Consider the following 16,522-nt stretch of genomic DNA (forward strand, 5'->3'; position numbering starts at 1 on the left):
CTAAGAGCCGGTAAGTACTGGTTCATTTAAAGGACTGTTGAGGTTAAATCCTTAACCACCCTTAACGTGGTGAGAATTTGCTGAGCATAGTTTTGGAATATCTGTAGCCATGGGGCCTGGTTATGAATTGTGCAGAGTGAAATTCTCAAGTGGAATTCAACTTCGCACAGTTATGAGGTGGAGAGTTTTCCTGCATGCCGATTTGCAGAGGCCTCGAGGGCCGGCGCCATCACAGACGCCGTAGCCTCGGAAGGATCTGGTTTGGGCCGCTAAGAATCACCCAGAAAGAAGCAAGTGCTACCTACTCCTGCCAAAATTTGCGCCAGAGAGGTACCGAGTCCCCTGGCCACTGGGGGGGCAAGGTGATTTTCGAAACCCCCCAATGGTGAGCAACCTCCTTTAGCGCCAGGAAAATTACAGGGGCGTTATAAGGTGCCGCTTTCCACAGTGCGGGGGTTATTAAGGGGAAAGCCTCCAACACTTAGCTAATGCACAAGGAGCACTCACTCAATGCTGCTGCGCCTTGCCAGAAAAATTATCCCTTAGCAAACCGCCCTTCCCAGACCTCCCTCCCTCTTCCCATCACACGCAGGGGCCCCAGTACACATTTACCACCTGCTTAGAGCAGCTGGTAAATGCGTATATTACAGGCCATGGAATTGGGTATATATACCATATGGAATGCTGCCTTTTCATCCAGGTTCGCACAAGGATTCCCCAATTTTGTCGGGTCTAACTCGGAGTCGGAGTTAATATATGCAGAGATACAGATGAGAAATTCTAATTCCTGGCACATTTACTCTTAACTCGTAATCGGGGCCCTTTGTCCTTTGAAGAAAATGTAAGCATTTTAGTTCTGAAAGCATTTTGTGCATGGACACACCTTTGCTGAAAAATAACAGGAGAACAAGGCAGACTTTTAAAATATTTATGGTTGCAAATAGGTCGATGCGATAAATCTCGTTCAGTTTGTTAACTAACATCGTTGACGTTTATGTAGGACGCTGAGTGTTTTTCCCGACATGCCCAGGGCAACAAAGGCCACTTAAAATTTAACTATCCAAACTGTTGTGATGGATTTGTGCATTGTAAATGCTTTGTTTACTGATTTTCCCTAGGAAATAAGAAAAATCACACCGTGTCAAAAAACTGTTCGTCGGCCCCCATTTTCTTTTGGGATTCTCTCTGTGGTGAAATGATAAAAGAACATTAGCGCAGCCCGCGATGCCATCGTGTGAGCCGCAACTGCGCAACACAGTTAAATTGCTCAAATAATTCTGTCTAAAAAATTAGCACTATTATTGGGAAACGAGGTGGTTTTCAGAATGCCCGTGGCAGAAATGTCTCGGCGCGAGCCTGGTATTGATTTTGAAACAATCTTATACATGATAAACGAGAGGAAGGTTCCAGAGAGGGTTCCGTCCTGGGAGCTCGGAGATCAATCAGCGTGTCAACACGACGACCAGATTCAATTTTTATCCACAGTAAACTGATATGTGGTTGTGGATGATTCTTTCCTGTCGAGAAAAAAAACCTTTGCAGAGGAGTAACATGAAGTCGTTTAGTAAGCTAAAGTGACAGAAAAGATGTTTCCTTGCTGAGAAAGGTGACAATATAATGTCAACGAGGACTTTAAGAACTACAGTGCCCTAGTGTCAGAGGTTGAAATGTTCATAAGGACCTGCACCTCTGAGATCACACCTTACACTTTTTTTAATATTATCTAATGAAAAGACACAATGGATTTTGGACTCTTTCATTACAAATATGAATATAATATGTTTGTCTGTAGATAATATACATCCAGATGTGCAGATTGTAATATGCTTTTTATTTGTTGAGTGTGGAGATGGTGAGAAGAGTGGGTCTTGGTGCCCACCTCCTCCCTCAACGGTGGCAGCCAATAGCACATTACATTCTATGCATCCGCATAGATGGTTTTATGCTGTATCATTTTTCATATATATATATATATATTTCACCAAAACCAGGATGTAAAGGGATTATATTTGTGATTATGATGCGATCCTACTGAAGAGGCTTTGTGACCATTAGAAGAATTGTTGCCATCTGTAAAGCAGTTGAAATATGCAATGTGGAGGCAGTAAATGGCGTTGCTCTCATGTTGAGTTAGCACAACTGTGGTGATAGCCTAAAATGTGACATTTGCACTATAGTAATTAATGAGTGAATGTGCATTTATTAATTCAGTTGTTCTAAATTACACTTTATTGAGGCAAGTTTATATTCACTGCCTTAATCTTAGATATAAATTCTCAGTAAAACCTCAACTAAAGTGAAATTAGGTTATGAAGTAAAACCACAAGTATGGGGAAGGGTGCCATAACACACATGAGGATTTGCCTTCCATGAGTCGATTCCCCTCCTCACTAACCCTGGGCGTAGTTTGCGTAGTAGCGCTATGCGTAGCTACGCAAAGTGCACTTCGCACTATGCGAGATATGTGTAGCGCCACGCGAACTGCCTAGTGCGCTGTTCGGGATGATTGCACAGTGCCGGATGATTGTCCACACTGTGCAATCATTGAAAACGGCATCTCGCACAGTGCGAGCTGTCTTTTTTCGCCGCTCGAGTAGATTTTTACTGGAGCGGCAGCTTTCTCACCGCGGACTGGTAGTTTCTCATTGCGAGCGGTCGCGCATGAGAAACCTGACCTCCTCGCGTTGGGAATCTCGCCGGGAGGTTAATTTTCCACGCTCGCGATCGCCAACTCGATGTTGCTGATCGCGAACAAGGAAAAAGTATCGCCAGAATGTCATTTTGCTCGCTCGCGGTCGCCAACTTGACGTTGAGGACCTCGAGTGAGCAAAAAATGCCAACTGCGCTACGCTACTCGTTTTTGCACTGTGCTACGTGCAATTCACGTAGCGTGAAGTAGCACAAACTACTCCTCATAATACTTCTAATCCCATTATTTAAAATAGCATTTTCCTCACATTTTTGTGATGGAAAGGTCTGGAATTTGTGGGGAGCAACACAATTCCAATAACTCAGCATTCCACCAAGTCTCCCGATAAAAATGGTGCCTCACTTGTGTGGGTAGACCTAGTGCCCGTGAAAGGAAATGGCCCAAAATGTACTGTGGAGACTTCAAAATTATCGATCACATAAAGACATTGTTTTGCGAGGGAGTCACCTGCGTCCTTGTTCCCAGGTTTGGCAGCCATCTGAGTCCAGGGACGTGTGGCATGTGTGAATCCCCCAATGTTTTCTTTCCCAGAATCTCCAGCAAACCTCACATTTTGCTAAAAGAAATTACATTTTCATTACATTTCATGCATTGAAAAAAATACCTATACCTGGGAATTATAATCATTTTATTAAGATTACACCTACCAATCAGGCTGAGAGGTCAATGATTCCACTTATTAAAGATATTAGCTGACTGTTGGTGGAGTTTCCCGATAATTATATTTAACAACATCCTCAATACATAGAGGCTGTTCGAGTCTCAAATAGGTCAGTCAATGTACCCATCTCTTATCACGCACAGGAGGGAAAATATGAGGCAGGACCTGTGATTTGTCAAGATTAAGCTTGTAGCCCAAGAATTCACCAAATACAGCGCAACAACCTCAACTGCTCTGAACGCCATTACTGGATTAGGAGTTATATCGTCCACATAGGCTAAAACCTTCACCTCAAACTGATGTATGTGCAGTAGATGAATATCCTCTGCCTCTTTAAGAGCTTGAATATATGGCTCTATATATAATGCAAACAGCTGTGGGGATAGAGGACAGCCCTGCCTGGTACCTCGGGAGATATCAATGGAGTCCGATAAGAATCCCAAGCAGAGGATCCTTGCTTTCAGACCAACATAGAGTTGATGGACTCTAGATATAAAATGAAGGTCAAGTCCTGCAGGGTCCATGAATGGCCAGAAGACCCGGCTGAAGGCATTCTCGGCATCTAGCATGATCATACCAACAGAGCTGTAGTGGCTGTATTGACATGTGAAGTTGTGTCACATCTAGGAAAAAGACCATGCTGATGTAAATCCACCAGCTCCGAGATTACTACAGATAGCCTATTGGCCAGGGTATGAGTATCAATTTTAGAATCAGTGTTAATTAAAGAGACTGGATAGTACAAGCCACAGAGGCTATCATCCTTCCCCTTTTTGAGAAAGATAACAATATTAGTCTCTTCCCAGCACCCCAGGACCTGACTCAGCATATTTAAAGAATTGAAAGGATCCCAAACGACCGGTATGTGTGAGAAGAACACATAGAATTCTAAAGGAATTTGTTCAGAACTGGAGGTCTTGCCCCCAATTAAAGCACTAATAGCTGTTTATACCTCAGACAGTGTTATGGGCTCTTCTAATCTAGCCTGCTGAATGTGATTCAGCTTTCAATGGAAATGCCCCCCTTTAAATTTATGCAGAGCCTCCTTGGAAGCAAAGGCCTCCTCTCGGGAGAGATTCTGATAAAACAGCCAGACTACCTCCCTAATGACTGCAGGGTCTACCACAAGCTCCACTTTTTCATTCCTAATCTACTGAATGGTATTAGTGCTGATGTTATACTTGAATCTAAAGGAGAGTAGTCGATCCATCTCTTCGCTGTTTTCAAAACTTTATGCGCTGCCTGGCATGGCACCTTTTGATGGCCCAATCCCATATGGTCGTCCTGAGAGAAGACAGCAAAATAGCCATCTGCTCAGAAAGAAATTCCATCCGCAGCCCATCCCTAGTGATTATACAATACCCCAGGCTAACCTCCATAGAGCTAAGAGTTGAATTTATTTGGGTCTCCTCCATAGTAGCTACCCTCCGCTGATAAGTAGCAAACTTCAGCATATATCCCAGGCAGAAAGCCTTAAGCACATCCCAAATGACAGTGATGGCTGTCTATCCAACATTAACCTCTAGAAGCTCCAGGAGGCGAGAATAGCTAACTAGGAGCATGTCAACACACAAAAGAGATTTGTTAGGGGCAGAGTAGAAAGTAAAGCCCAGCTTGTTAGCTCTATCATAGTGCCAGTGCTTAATTTGAGCTGGTGGTTTCTGGTGCTCAGCACCAGCATTTAATAGTGAACACTGGTGCTTTCAGAGTGAACTCGACCCAAAGATATTGGAGCGTTTTCATGAGCACCAGTTAAGGACTCATTCATTTTTGGTAGGCATGGAGAGATCAAGTGATTTTCCCTGAATCACAGGATATTGAGCCTATGCCGAGACTTGAACCTGGTTCCCCTGCTCCAAAGTAGGCAGCTCTGGCCTTTACCACATCCTCTCCCCACCTGTAGGGTTTCATGGTTAGTAGTTGGCTTTGTTATAGGTGGTTCTAATAGGAGCAATGGACTGGTGCCTCCTGCAAAGAGCCTTGGAATTTATTTTTTCACAAATTAACCACTGCATGGCACCATACATGGACAAGTGCAAATGAGGAAGTACGCTGTTTCATGTCCCCACAATAGATAAGGGGTGATGGCCAAATTTGGAGCTCCGATAGTAAGAATTTAAACGTGTCGGACCACCATTCTGGCCATAAACTACACAAATAGTAAAACACATAAAATCTTTCTGAATGTTTGTAATAAGCCACTGTCTGCCAAGATCAAACTTTTGCGTCTCCACCCCCCATTTACTATCCCGCACCAGCAGTGCAACACCCATTTGGGCTGAGGTAAAACATGCATAGAACTCTATAACTAAACTCCTTTAATAACAATGTTTGTTCGGAGGAGAGATGCGTCTCCTGAAGACAGACAATTTGCGGCTTGAGAATGTGTAACTCTTCCCTGGCTATCTTATGCTTATGAGGCTCTTTGATACCATTAATATTCCAGGAGAGAATATGCAAATGATGGTCAAGACACCTTATTATCACCATCCATTATCAAAGCCAGATCAGAAGAACCCACATGCTTCCCCAGAGCACACCACACATTGCCACATCTTAACCTGAAACTAATACCCAAAATCAGTTGTTCAAATTTCTCCCCGCCACCTACTTTTTCTCCTATTTTTACCACAGCCCTTACAAACACCTCCAACAAAAGGAAAATCCAAAAGCCTGAACTTACACCAGATCGTCCCCCACCACTCCTGTCATCTCAAACCTGAAGGGTCCTCCACTCCCCACGATGTGCCCTAAAAGAAGGGCTATCAACCATAAAACCCACACTACACCCTAGATGGCTCAGGTTCATGGATAGCACCAAGCTCTCCCAGAGTGCATCTTGAACTAAAAGAAAAACAACCCTCATCGATATTCCAAGCACGACTTTTAGCCAATAAATTATACCACCTGACCCCCCGGGAGGAACCCCCACCATACAGGAACAAACAAAATCATTTTCTTCCCCTTGTTTCTTTGTTCCCTTTTTGTTTCAGCCAACATTAAAAAGGAAACCCATTGCTAGGCTAACATCCTGCATTGTGGAAGGAAAGAAAAAATAAAGAAGCAAAGGGAACACAAGCTAATTTTCGGGGCTGCCATTTGGCTAAATGCTCCACCCCCTTTGGACCATCATATCAGAAGTAGGTTTGCCCATTAAGTCTAATCCACAATGTTGCTGGCTTCATAACAGAGACTGCTGCCCTGATCTTCAGTAGAGCTGGAATATGCTACCGAACCTGCCAACGCTTTACCACTGTTTGATTGCAGAAGTGAGACCGGACACAAAATTAAATCCCACAGGTCCTGACAGGTGACTTAGGTGAGGCTGCCCAGTAAATCTCCTGTCACAGTAAGAAATTCTCAACATAAATAGGAATGGCACGGGGGAGTGGAAAGACTTGCCCTCACCAGGACGCCTAAATGGAAAGCAAAGCCCCCTCTTTATCATGCTATACATATCCTAATCACTTAATGTAGGAAAAGATTCTCTGAACATTTTAGCCTCTAGGGCATCTCCTTCCACCTCCTCGGGGATTACCAAACCTCTCAAGTTATTTTTCATGACCTATTTTCAAAATTTTCCACCTCAGAAGAAAGAATGGTGAGCTAAGAATCTTACTGAAGGATACATAATTGATTATCTTCGGCTGGGGTGCGCAGGGCGACCTGTGTAATTTCCACCTACTGAGGCAGTTTTAAATAATGTCCATTTTCTTTTACAACTTTCTTAGTGCTACCTGATTCTTTAAATGGGCTATTTTTCAGGAAGAAAGTGTGTTTCCTATATTCTTACCTGTGTTGCAGAAGGAGGTTGCAAATGGGAGCCAGAGATGGAGCATGATGGTCGGATGATATCCCCTGCAGGGGTTCAGCCCCTGAGGTCAAACTCTTAGGACCAATCAACTTAGCAGCTGAAGGGGTACTGGAAGGGATCTTGACTGATGGTAAAGGACTAGTGGGTGTTAGCTCAGTCCCAACAAGCAGCTCCTCCGCACCTAGTGTATAAACAGGGTCAAGAACCCCCTGTTCAAAAGCAGCTGTAACTATATCCTCCAACTTAGTATTTGTCACGCCACCAGCCAAACTCTAGCTGCACAGAGCGCCCATCAGCTCATCAGTACATGTGCCCGAAGGAAGGGAATATATGCTTGTGCGCTCTGGCTGGGTGGCTTGATCTTGATCATCTGTGTAGGACAAGCTACCATCAGAGAAAGAGAAAAAGTCCTCTTGTATTTCTGACCCCATGCCAGCCAGAGCCAGAGTGGCTAATGCCCCCAAGTGAATAATTTACCCCAGCAGAAAAAACTGTGCAATACGGATCAATGCAGGTCCCTAATTGAATCAGCATAGACTCTTGAGCCAATGCCTGCTGAGCCCCTAAACCGCTGTCAGGACCTGGGAGGATTCCTCTGCTCCCTGAGCAGGAGGCACCACTGGTGAGGCATCAGGCCTTGGAAGGGCAGATTTGGTGCTCCCTGACGGTAAACAGCCATTACAACAAGGCTGTTACTACGAATACCATTACATCGCATGCGTTACAACGCATGTGATGTAACAACGCATAGCCATTACTCCGCCCACCATTACATCGCATGCGCTTTTACAACGCATGCAATGTAATGGCTATCCACATTGTTGTGAGGAAACTGAGGCTGTTCCGTTTCCTCACAACAACGTGCACCGGAACAGAGATGATGCTGGAACCAGGAGAGAACAACCATGAGGAGAGAGAGGTAAGGGGGATTGTGCATGGGGTGGGGGTTACTTCTTTAGGGTTTAGGGTAGTTTCAAAGTAGTGTTGTAATGTTTGTGTAGTGTAGGGTTGTGTTTTAGGGTTTAGGGTAGTGTTGGGGAGGTTGTGCAGGGTAGTATTAGAGTGTAGGGGCTGGAATGGGGGTAGTGGAGGGTCGTGCTGGGGGTAGTGTTTCAGGGTTTACGGTAGTGTTGTAATGTTTGTGTAGTGTAGGGTAGTGTTTTAGGGTTTAGGGTAGTGTCGGGGGGTCATGCAGGGTAGTTTTATAGTGTAGGGAGCAGACTGGGGGTAGGGGGAGGGTCGTGCTGAGGGTAGCGTTTTAGGGTTTAGGGTAGTGTTGTGGTGTTTGTGTAGTGTTGGATAGTGTTTTAAGGTTTAGGGTAGTGTCGGGGGCCGTGCAGGGTAGTGGTGGAGTGTAGGGATCAGACTGTGGGTAGGGGGAGCGTCGAGCTGAGGGTAGTGTTTAGGGGTTTAGGGGTTTAGGGTAGTGTTGTGGTGTTTGTGTAGTGTCGGGTAGTGTTTTAGGGTTTAGGCTAGTGTTGGGGTCGTGCAGGGTAGTGTTGGAGTGTAGGGAGTAGAGTGAGGGTAGGGGGAGGGTCGTGCTGGGGGTAGTGTTTTAGGGTTTAGGGCAGTGTTGTGGTGTTTGTGTAGTGTAGGGTAGTGTTTTAGGGTTTAGGGTAGTGTCGGGGCTCATGCAGGGTAGGGTTGGAGTGTAGGGACCGGACTGGGGATAGGGGAGGGTTGTGCTGGGGGTAGTGGTTTAGGGTTTAGGGTGGTATTGTGGTGTTTGTGGGTCGGGCAGGGTAGTGTAGTGGTATTGTAGGGAGAGGACTGGGGGTCGGGGAGGGTCATGCAGTGGTACTACATTAGGGTTTAGGGTAGGGTGGAGTCACTTACCTTGCAAATGTTTACCATGATTATGCCTTTAACACGCATGCGTGGTAAAGGCATAGTCGTGCATTGTAATAGTACTCGTAATTGACATTGCGTAGTAATACCCGCGTTGTAATGGTATGCGTGGTATTGCTATGCGATGTAATGGGTGATATTCCTCCCTGATAGCTCTAACGAGCAGTGCCCAGAAAAGGAATCTTATGGAGAATTATAGTCTGAGATGTCACCACAAGGGGCACTGATTTATTCCCCTTACTCCTATTACTCCTCATAGGAGCAGAAAGGAGGGGGAAATATAATAATCAAGTAAAGTAAGTAAAAGGCTTTGAGAGCATGTGAATGCCCAAATGAGTCTTGGTGCTAATGTCTAAGAATTCACTCCCGTTCGCGTGACATTTACGTCATAGGTCAAAATGAAATGTGTTCTCACGTGAACTGCACCACGCGGTTCGCATGGACGCGGCCATCTTGTTTTTCACTTTGTTCATGAATCTCGGGCCTACTTTTTCATCCTTTCTCAATCTATTTGATCCTTATAAATCTTTTTTTCCCCTCATTTATATTTATCATCTTACCTTTTTTCTTTGTGAGTGTGTCAGTTACATTTGTTTTACAGTTTTTTTGTGAGTTTTGTAATTTTTTATTTTTTCACCTTACCTCCATATTTTTTCCTTCCTTCCTTCCTTCTTTTTCCTTTTTCTTTTTTTCTCTGTTCCCACCACTATCGCCATGGCAGTGCAGGGTGCAAAAAACAAAGATCAGCAGCCGCTTGCCTTGCGGAAGGCAGTGCCTGAAAGGGGTGCAGCCCGTGCCTTATTTTCAGAGGTGCAGGTGGCAGTGCTGGTCTTTTATGTCCAGTGCCACCTCCCCTCCACCCTGGCAGCAGGCGGCAGGCCTGGGTCCGTGTATGAACTCCAGGACTGCCAGCAGCACCAGCAGCATTGTGTGTGCCAGGCAGTGATCCGCTGCTCTTGTTTTCGGCGCACTCGGCAGCAGCTGATGCACCAGTGGTCCAATGTCCTGCACCAAAACCAGGACCGGTTGGGCCTGCTAGGGCTTGAGGTCTCGGGGCTTTTGAGTAATTATTCATATTATTACTTGTGTTCTATGCTATTGCTAATAATTTTTCCAAATAGCACACATGCTGCTCACATGCAGGTAAGTTAAGTTTACAAATATGATGTGATTGTTATTCTAGACACGTGCTTGGTGCTATGAAATCGTACTTGCTGGCACTCGCTTAGGCTGATTATGTAAGAACTAAGTAATGCAGAGACTCCTTTGTCATGTCACAAGGATAGTGGTAGTTAGTATTAGTAATTTAGCGCATCCTCCCACTTCAGAACTGAAGTACTGGGTATTTTAGACCCAGCGGTGCAGGGGCACACACCCTATGACTTCTGGGTTTCACCCTGTTCCGGACCTACAGAAACACAGAGTCTTCTGGGTGAAGTCAAAGAATCGTTTATTGGCTGCAGACCAATGACAGGTATCCTAGAAGTACAACAGCGTGTATGTTCTCAGGAGACTGCTGAAAATCATAGGAACGGACTTCTCCTTAAGTACAAAATATCATGCTCCAGGCACACATTCCTTGGTTTACGATATGGCCATATAAAGGTATACATTACAAACGAAAAAGCAGAGTCATGATGACCATCCCACATTCCAGTTCGGCCAGCCCACAATGATTTACACAGTAAGGTTCAGATCCCACGTTTGATGTAAAGAGCCCCCCCCCCAATAAACATGAGCATCTCCTGTTTTGGGAAACAAGTCATAAAGCAGGAACAAGCAGGTGTGGAAGAGATTAGCCGGGGGATTGTGTAGAATGAAAGGGTTTTATGACGGGTCAAGCCCTGATGCTTATCACAGGTGGACGGAGGAAGGGGAGCTCGTGAGACCGGTTTGACCCAGGGCAGCAGAGCCAGCTGCCCAGGTCACAGAGAAGTCAGAGGGAAAGCCCATGTACTGTGAGGCCCGTATTTACTCCATTATAGCCTATGTGAGGGCAATGACAAGATGGCCACTGCTTCCAAAATGGAACCCGCGTAGTGGAGCAGAATAACGTGTACACAGTGCATTCATAGCTAGAACGGTATATAAAGCACTCGTACATGCCGCATTTACCATTTGCGGTTCGCTAATACCAAGATAGACAGGGGTAGGGCCCTGTCCCCTACGCGGTCCCGAATATTAAAGTACGACAGACCCTCCTTTTGCCCTTACATAGGCAATTACTATATTCATCTTAATCCGAGTCTAGGTCAATGTCCGCAAAGTCATGGAGATATCGCTGTAGCATCATCCTATTACTTAGCTCGTCCCTCGATACAGGTTTCCTTACACATAAGGTAGCACAGAGGTCACATATCGCAGGAGCACACTGTATGCACAGACAGAACAGGAAAAGAATGGCTAAGATCATTCCAATGACCATCAGAACTTTCCAACCCCAGGCAGATATCAATTCCCAGAACCATCCCACCAGTGACCAATCTCCCTTATCCACGTGTATGGCTTCAGATATTTTATGGAGTTTGGAGATGGCTTGATACACTGTTGGAGCATTATCTGGTATGAAAATGCAGCAACTGGATTGGATGACCTTGCATACCCCACCGCGGTCTGCAAGAATAACGTCTAGAACCATGCGGTTCTGCAGAGTCATAAGGCGATCCGCTTGGAGCTCAGCTGTCAGATTACTAAGGGCACCAGCCGTTACATTGACAGTGGATTCAACCACACGTGTCAGCTGTCTCAGGTTCCTACTATTGACCATAGGTCCCCAAAACGGCAGGAAACCCAAGAAGAAGTCTCCTGCTTCCTGACCGGCAGTATCTTCCTTACTAATCACACCTCTCACAACTCTGGTCTTGTGATAGTCAGAGGCAGCAGTAAATGTCGGCGGTAGCAAGTTCGCAATATAACATGTGCCCGAGAAATCAGGGGGCAGCCATGTATATGCTCGGTCATTACAGATGAAATATGTGCCCTTGGCAGCTAGAAATGCAGGGGAAAACTGTGACGGGAAAGTGTACGTTTCAGTACAGTCACTTCTTCCCAGTTGAGCTCTAGGATTCTGACCATTACCCTGTAAGCAGAACCGACCCATGTGGGGTACGACCCAGATTGGAGATGAGATTTTTCGCTGTTTTTCACCCAGACTAATACTATACCCCGTCGCGTTCCATCCTACATAAGGTCTCAGCTCTTCTTTGGGAATGGATGAGTATGCATCAATATCTCTACTCATATCGGCAACTCCTTTCATCAAAGCCTTATTATTGGTGATAGGTCTGATGGAACGCGGTTGGCGGGGGGAGTATGTATCTAGGGCATAGAGAAACATGGTTTGGAATGCCCATGACGATCCATTGTAACTGTACGGTAGCACCAGGTAGGGAATACCTTTGTTAATGGTATGTGGCATTAACCCACACACCCAGCAATTGGTCGTATTCATTACTAGTTGGTGCTGGTGCAAGAGTTGGATAAACGAGTTATTTACAAACTCTGATCGTCTGGTCTGTTCGTGCTCAGGCAAAGGGTGAAAAGAGTGAGAGGAGGCAGTAGAAAGAGATATAGGCTGTTGAGTGGGTGCAATGGGCTTTTGAGCGGAGAAAAACACAGATCCTACAATAAACATTATGATACTACACAGTGTAAAAAGGCACAAAAAGACAAAACATTTACTTTTTACAATTCTACACATCCTTGCGTTAAAGTTCATTTCCTCAATCGGTCTCTCCATCTTAAAAAACTCCATCCTCTACTCGGGCCGCTCGCGGCGGATGAGTTTCTTCTGCTAAAGAGTACGCCTGTCAGTCCAGGGAAACGCCCTAGACCAACCAGAACCGTCGACCTAGCGTCTTCGGCCTGTACACCAAAGTCTTGGCACCGCGACCCTGCGGCAGAACCCGGATGGTGGTTCGAAAAACAAAAATCAAGAAAGTCCTTCAGATGGGAGAGCAAAAATGTCAAAAGGGAAATAATGAGGAAATCTTTATTTGTCCATGGGCCTAGGTCTCAAATTATAGCGGAGACGGCCAGGTGCTGTTTGGTCTTGAAACAAAAGTTCAGGCTCAGTGGTGTCCAATCGATTTGATGGTGGCACAGCTTCCTGCAGAATATTGTCACTCTCTTGGTCTGAAACTGTGCCTTTTAAGCGTGCGTCACTGAATGGTGCAAAACGAGGTACAATGTTTGTCTCTGAGTCGGCGATACCCTCCTTGACCCACTGGTCATATGGCAGAGGCAAGGGGACTACTTTGCAGTGGGTACCATGAATCCAGTGCTTCTTCCCTTTCACTCGCACTGCTGATCTTGTCGAAAGAAGAACAAGATGAGGGCCGATCCAGCGAGGCTCGTCGTTGCTCTTACGCTGGAAATTCCGGACCAGGACCCACGAGCCAGGGTTGATAGGGTGTCCAGGAGGTTCAGAGGCTTGGGGAAGAGTATCATGTACCTGTTGGTGCAAAACACGCAGTTTAACCGTCAAATCATACAGGTAATCGAGCAGTACTGGATGCTCAATCTCACTGAACTTCGTAGGTCTCGGTACACCCCATACGTTGGCGGGACGGCCAAAAACGACCTCATAAGGACTAAGTCCCACTCGTGAGTGTATGGTCATTCTGGTGGACAGGAGTGCTAGAGGTAGAGCGTCAGGCCATTTAAGACCGGTGCTCGCCTGGATTTTAGCCAGCTTGAGCTTTAAGGCTCCATTGTAGCGTTCTACTAATCCAGCTGATTGGGGGTGATTTGCAGCGTGGAACTTCTGCTTTATCCCTAGCCCTTCACATACATTCTTCATCACTTTACCCACAAACTCACTTCCATTATCACACCACACCATTCTTGGCATCCCAAACCTAGGGAAAAACTCTTTCACAAGGGCTTTGGCTGTGGATAGGGCAGTGTTATCTTTCAGAGGATAAGCCTCAATCCATTTTGAGAAAGCACAAACAACCACCAGTACATATTTCAGGTTGTTGCATCTTTCCATGTGAATAAAGTCCAGCTGCAAAACTTCAAATGGACATGATGGGGGTGCAAAGTGACCAGCCGGAGTTGGGGTTCCCCTACCAGGGTTGTACTTCAAGCATACTATGCAATTCTTGACCACATTCTCTGCACACTTGGGAATCCCAGCATTCTGCCATACTGGAGCCAACAACTTGCATATACCTTTCGTACTGATATGTGCCATTCCATGTGCCATAGTAACCACTGGAAGCACATATGCATCAGGCAACAACCATCGCCTATGTTCTGTCAGATCAATCCAACAACCATCCTCATCCAACTTACCCATACTTTCTCTCCACTTGCTTAACTCTTCTTCTGTGGCTTCAGCTTGAAGCGACTTCACACTCTCTATTGTATTCTCACACATTCCCACATCATTAACCCATCTTGCAGGACCTGCAACATACATTCTAGTCTTCACATTCTGTGCTGTTTCTCTCGCGGTCTCATCAGCAAACGCATTCCCACGTCCAACATCATCTGTGACTTTCCTGTGCGCACTGCATTTCATAATCGCAACTTGCAACGGTAGGGTCAGTGACTCAAGGAGATCATTTACCAACTTGCCATTCTGAATTTTAGCTCCATGTGACGTCAGGAACCCACGCTCTTTCCACAAACGCCCAAAATTATGAGCCACGCCAAAGGCGTACTGGCTATCTGTGTATATGTTCACTCTCATTCCTTCAGACAACACACATGCTCTCGTGAGGGCGATTAATTCTGCTGCTTGGGCCGAATTATGTGGCACTCGTGCAGTTTCCACGACCGTGTGCAAAGTCGTGATAGCATAGGCAGCAGTCGTGTCACCATTAGGGAGCTTGAAACAGGACCCATCTACCCATAAAGTGCCATCACACTCAGTCAGGGGAGTATCTTTTAGATCTACTCTCCCTTTCGTCTCTTCTTCTGTCCTGAACAGACAGTCATGTTGCTCAATCTCATCTGAGTCTGCTGGAATTGGCAACAATGTGGCTGGATTCAGCGTATTGCATCTCTTTATGTGTATGTGATTAGCTAACAGTGTAAGTTCGTAGCCCGATAATCGTGCACTAGTCAAGTGTTGTGTCTTAGTTCTATTTAATAATGTGTCCACGGCGTGTGGAACCATGACAATCAATGTGTTGTCCATTACCAAACCAGCAGATTGTCGGATAGACATCGCTGCAGCAGCTGTCGCTCTCAGACAGCTTGGCAATGCCCTCGCTACAGGGTCCAAGGTAGATGAAAAATATGCGCATGGGCGCGGTCTGTCACCAAAAGGCTGTGTTAACACTGACAACGCACATCCATCTTTCTCGTGAACATACAATGTAAAAGGCTTACTGTAGTCGGGGGTACCCAACACAGGTGCTGAACATAATGCATTACGCAATTCCACAAAACTTTTCTGGCACTCTTCAGACCATGGGATAGGATTCGGTGTGTCTTTGCATGTTAAGGCTAACAAAGGTTTTGCCAATAAAGAAAAACTAGGGATCCAATGCCTACAGTATGAAGTGATGCCCAAGAAAGCACGCACTTCTCTCTGTGTTTTTGGCACACTCAACTGTGCAATGGCTTGAATTCTTTCTGGGGTCAGTTTCCTTCCCTCCTTCGATAAGAGATGACCTAAGTAGGTCACTTCTTGTCGACAATATTGCAGCTTAGAGAGAGACACTTTGTGATGGAAAGCGGATAAATGGCGCAACAGTGACAATGTAGCTTCTTTACAGATCTTCTCAGTATCCGCGGCGATCAGTAAATCGTCCACGTACTGAATCAGGATAGCGCCACTAGGTAAAACAAGTGCATCAAGCTGCGCTTTCAAAGCCTGACTGTATATGGATGGACTCTCACAGTAGCCCTGGGGAGCGCGTTTGAAGCGGAAGCTTCGGCCTCCCAGACTAAAGCCAAAAATATCTCTGCTCTCTTCTGCAATTGGGATACTAAAGAAAGCATTCTTTAAATCGATCACCAAAAACCATGCAGCAGAGGCTGGAATCATCGTTAACAAGGCAGTTATATCGGGGACAACCGGAAACTGTGGCACAACAATCTTATTAACCTCTCTAAGATCAATCACAAACCTGTAAACAGGTGGCTGTGAAGGATCCGTTCGTTTTAAGACAGGTAAGATCGGACTATTGCAAACGTTGCCTCTTGTCTCTTCAATCACACCCTTATGAATCAAGTCGCTGACAATGTCTAACAATGCTTTCTGCCCTTCATTAGAGATCTTGTACTGGGGAATACGTGGCAGTCTGACATTAGCCTTTAAAGTCACCACATATGGCGGTATCTCTAAGAGGCCCACGTCATTGGGACCAATAGCCCAAAGGGCATCCGGAAGGGATGACAATTCAGGCGGCATCGTGTTTTTAGACAAATACATTGGGGAAATCACTTTCTTGCCTAATGTAAGTTGTACTCCTGAAGGAGAACAATACAGTGTAGCGTGTAATCTTTTCAACAAATCTAATCCCAGCAAATT

Source organism: Triturus cristatus, chromosome 12 (genome assembly GCF_964204655.1).
Source record: "Triturus cristatus chromosome 12, aTriCri1.1, whole genome shotgun sequence".
Taxonomy (NCBI): domain Eukaryota; kingdom Metazoa; phylum Chordata; class Amphibia; order Caudata; family Salamandridae; genus Triturus; species Triturus cristatus.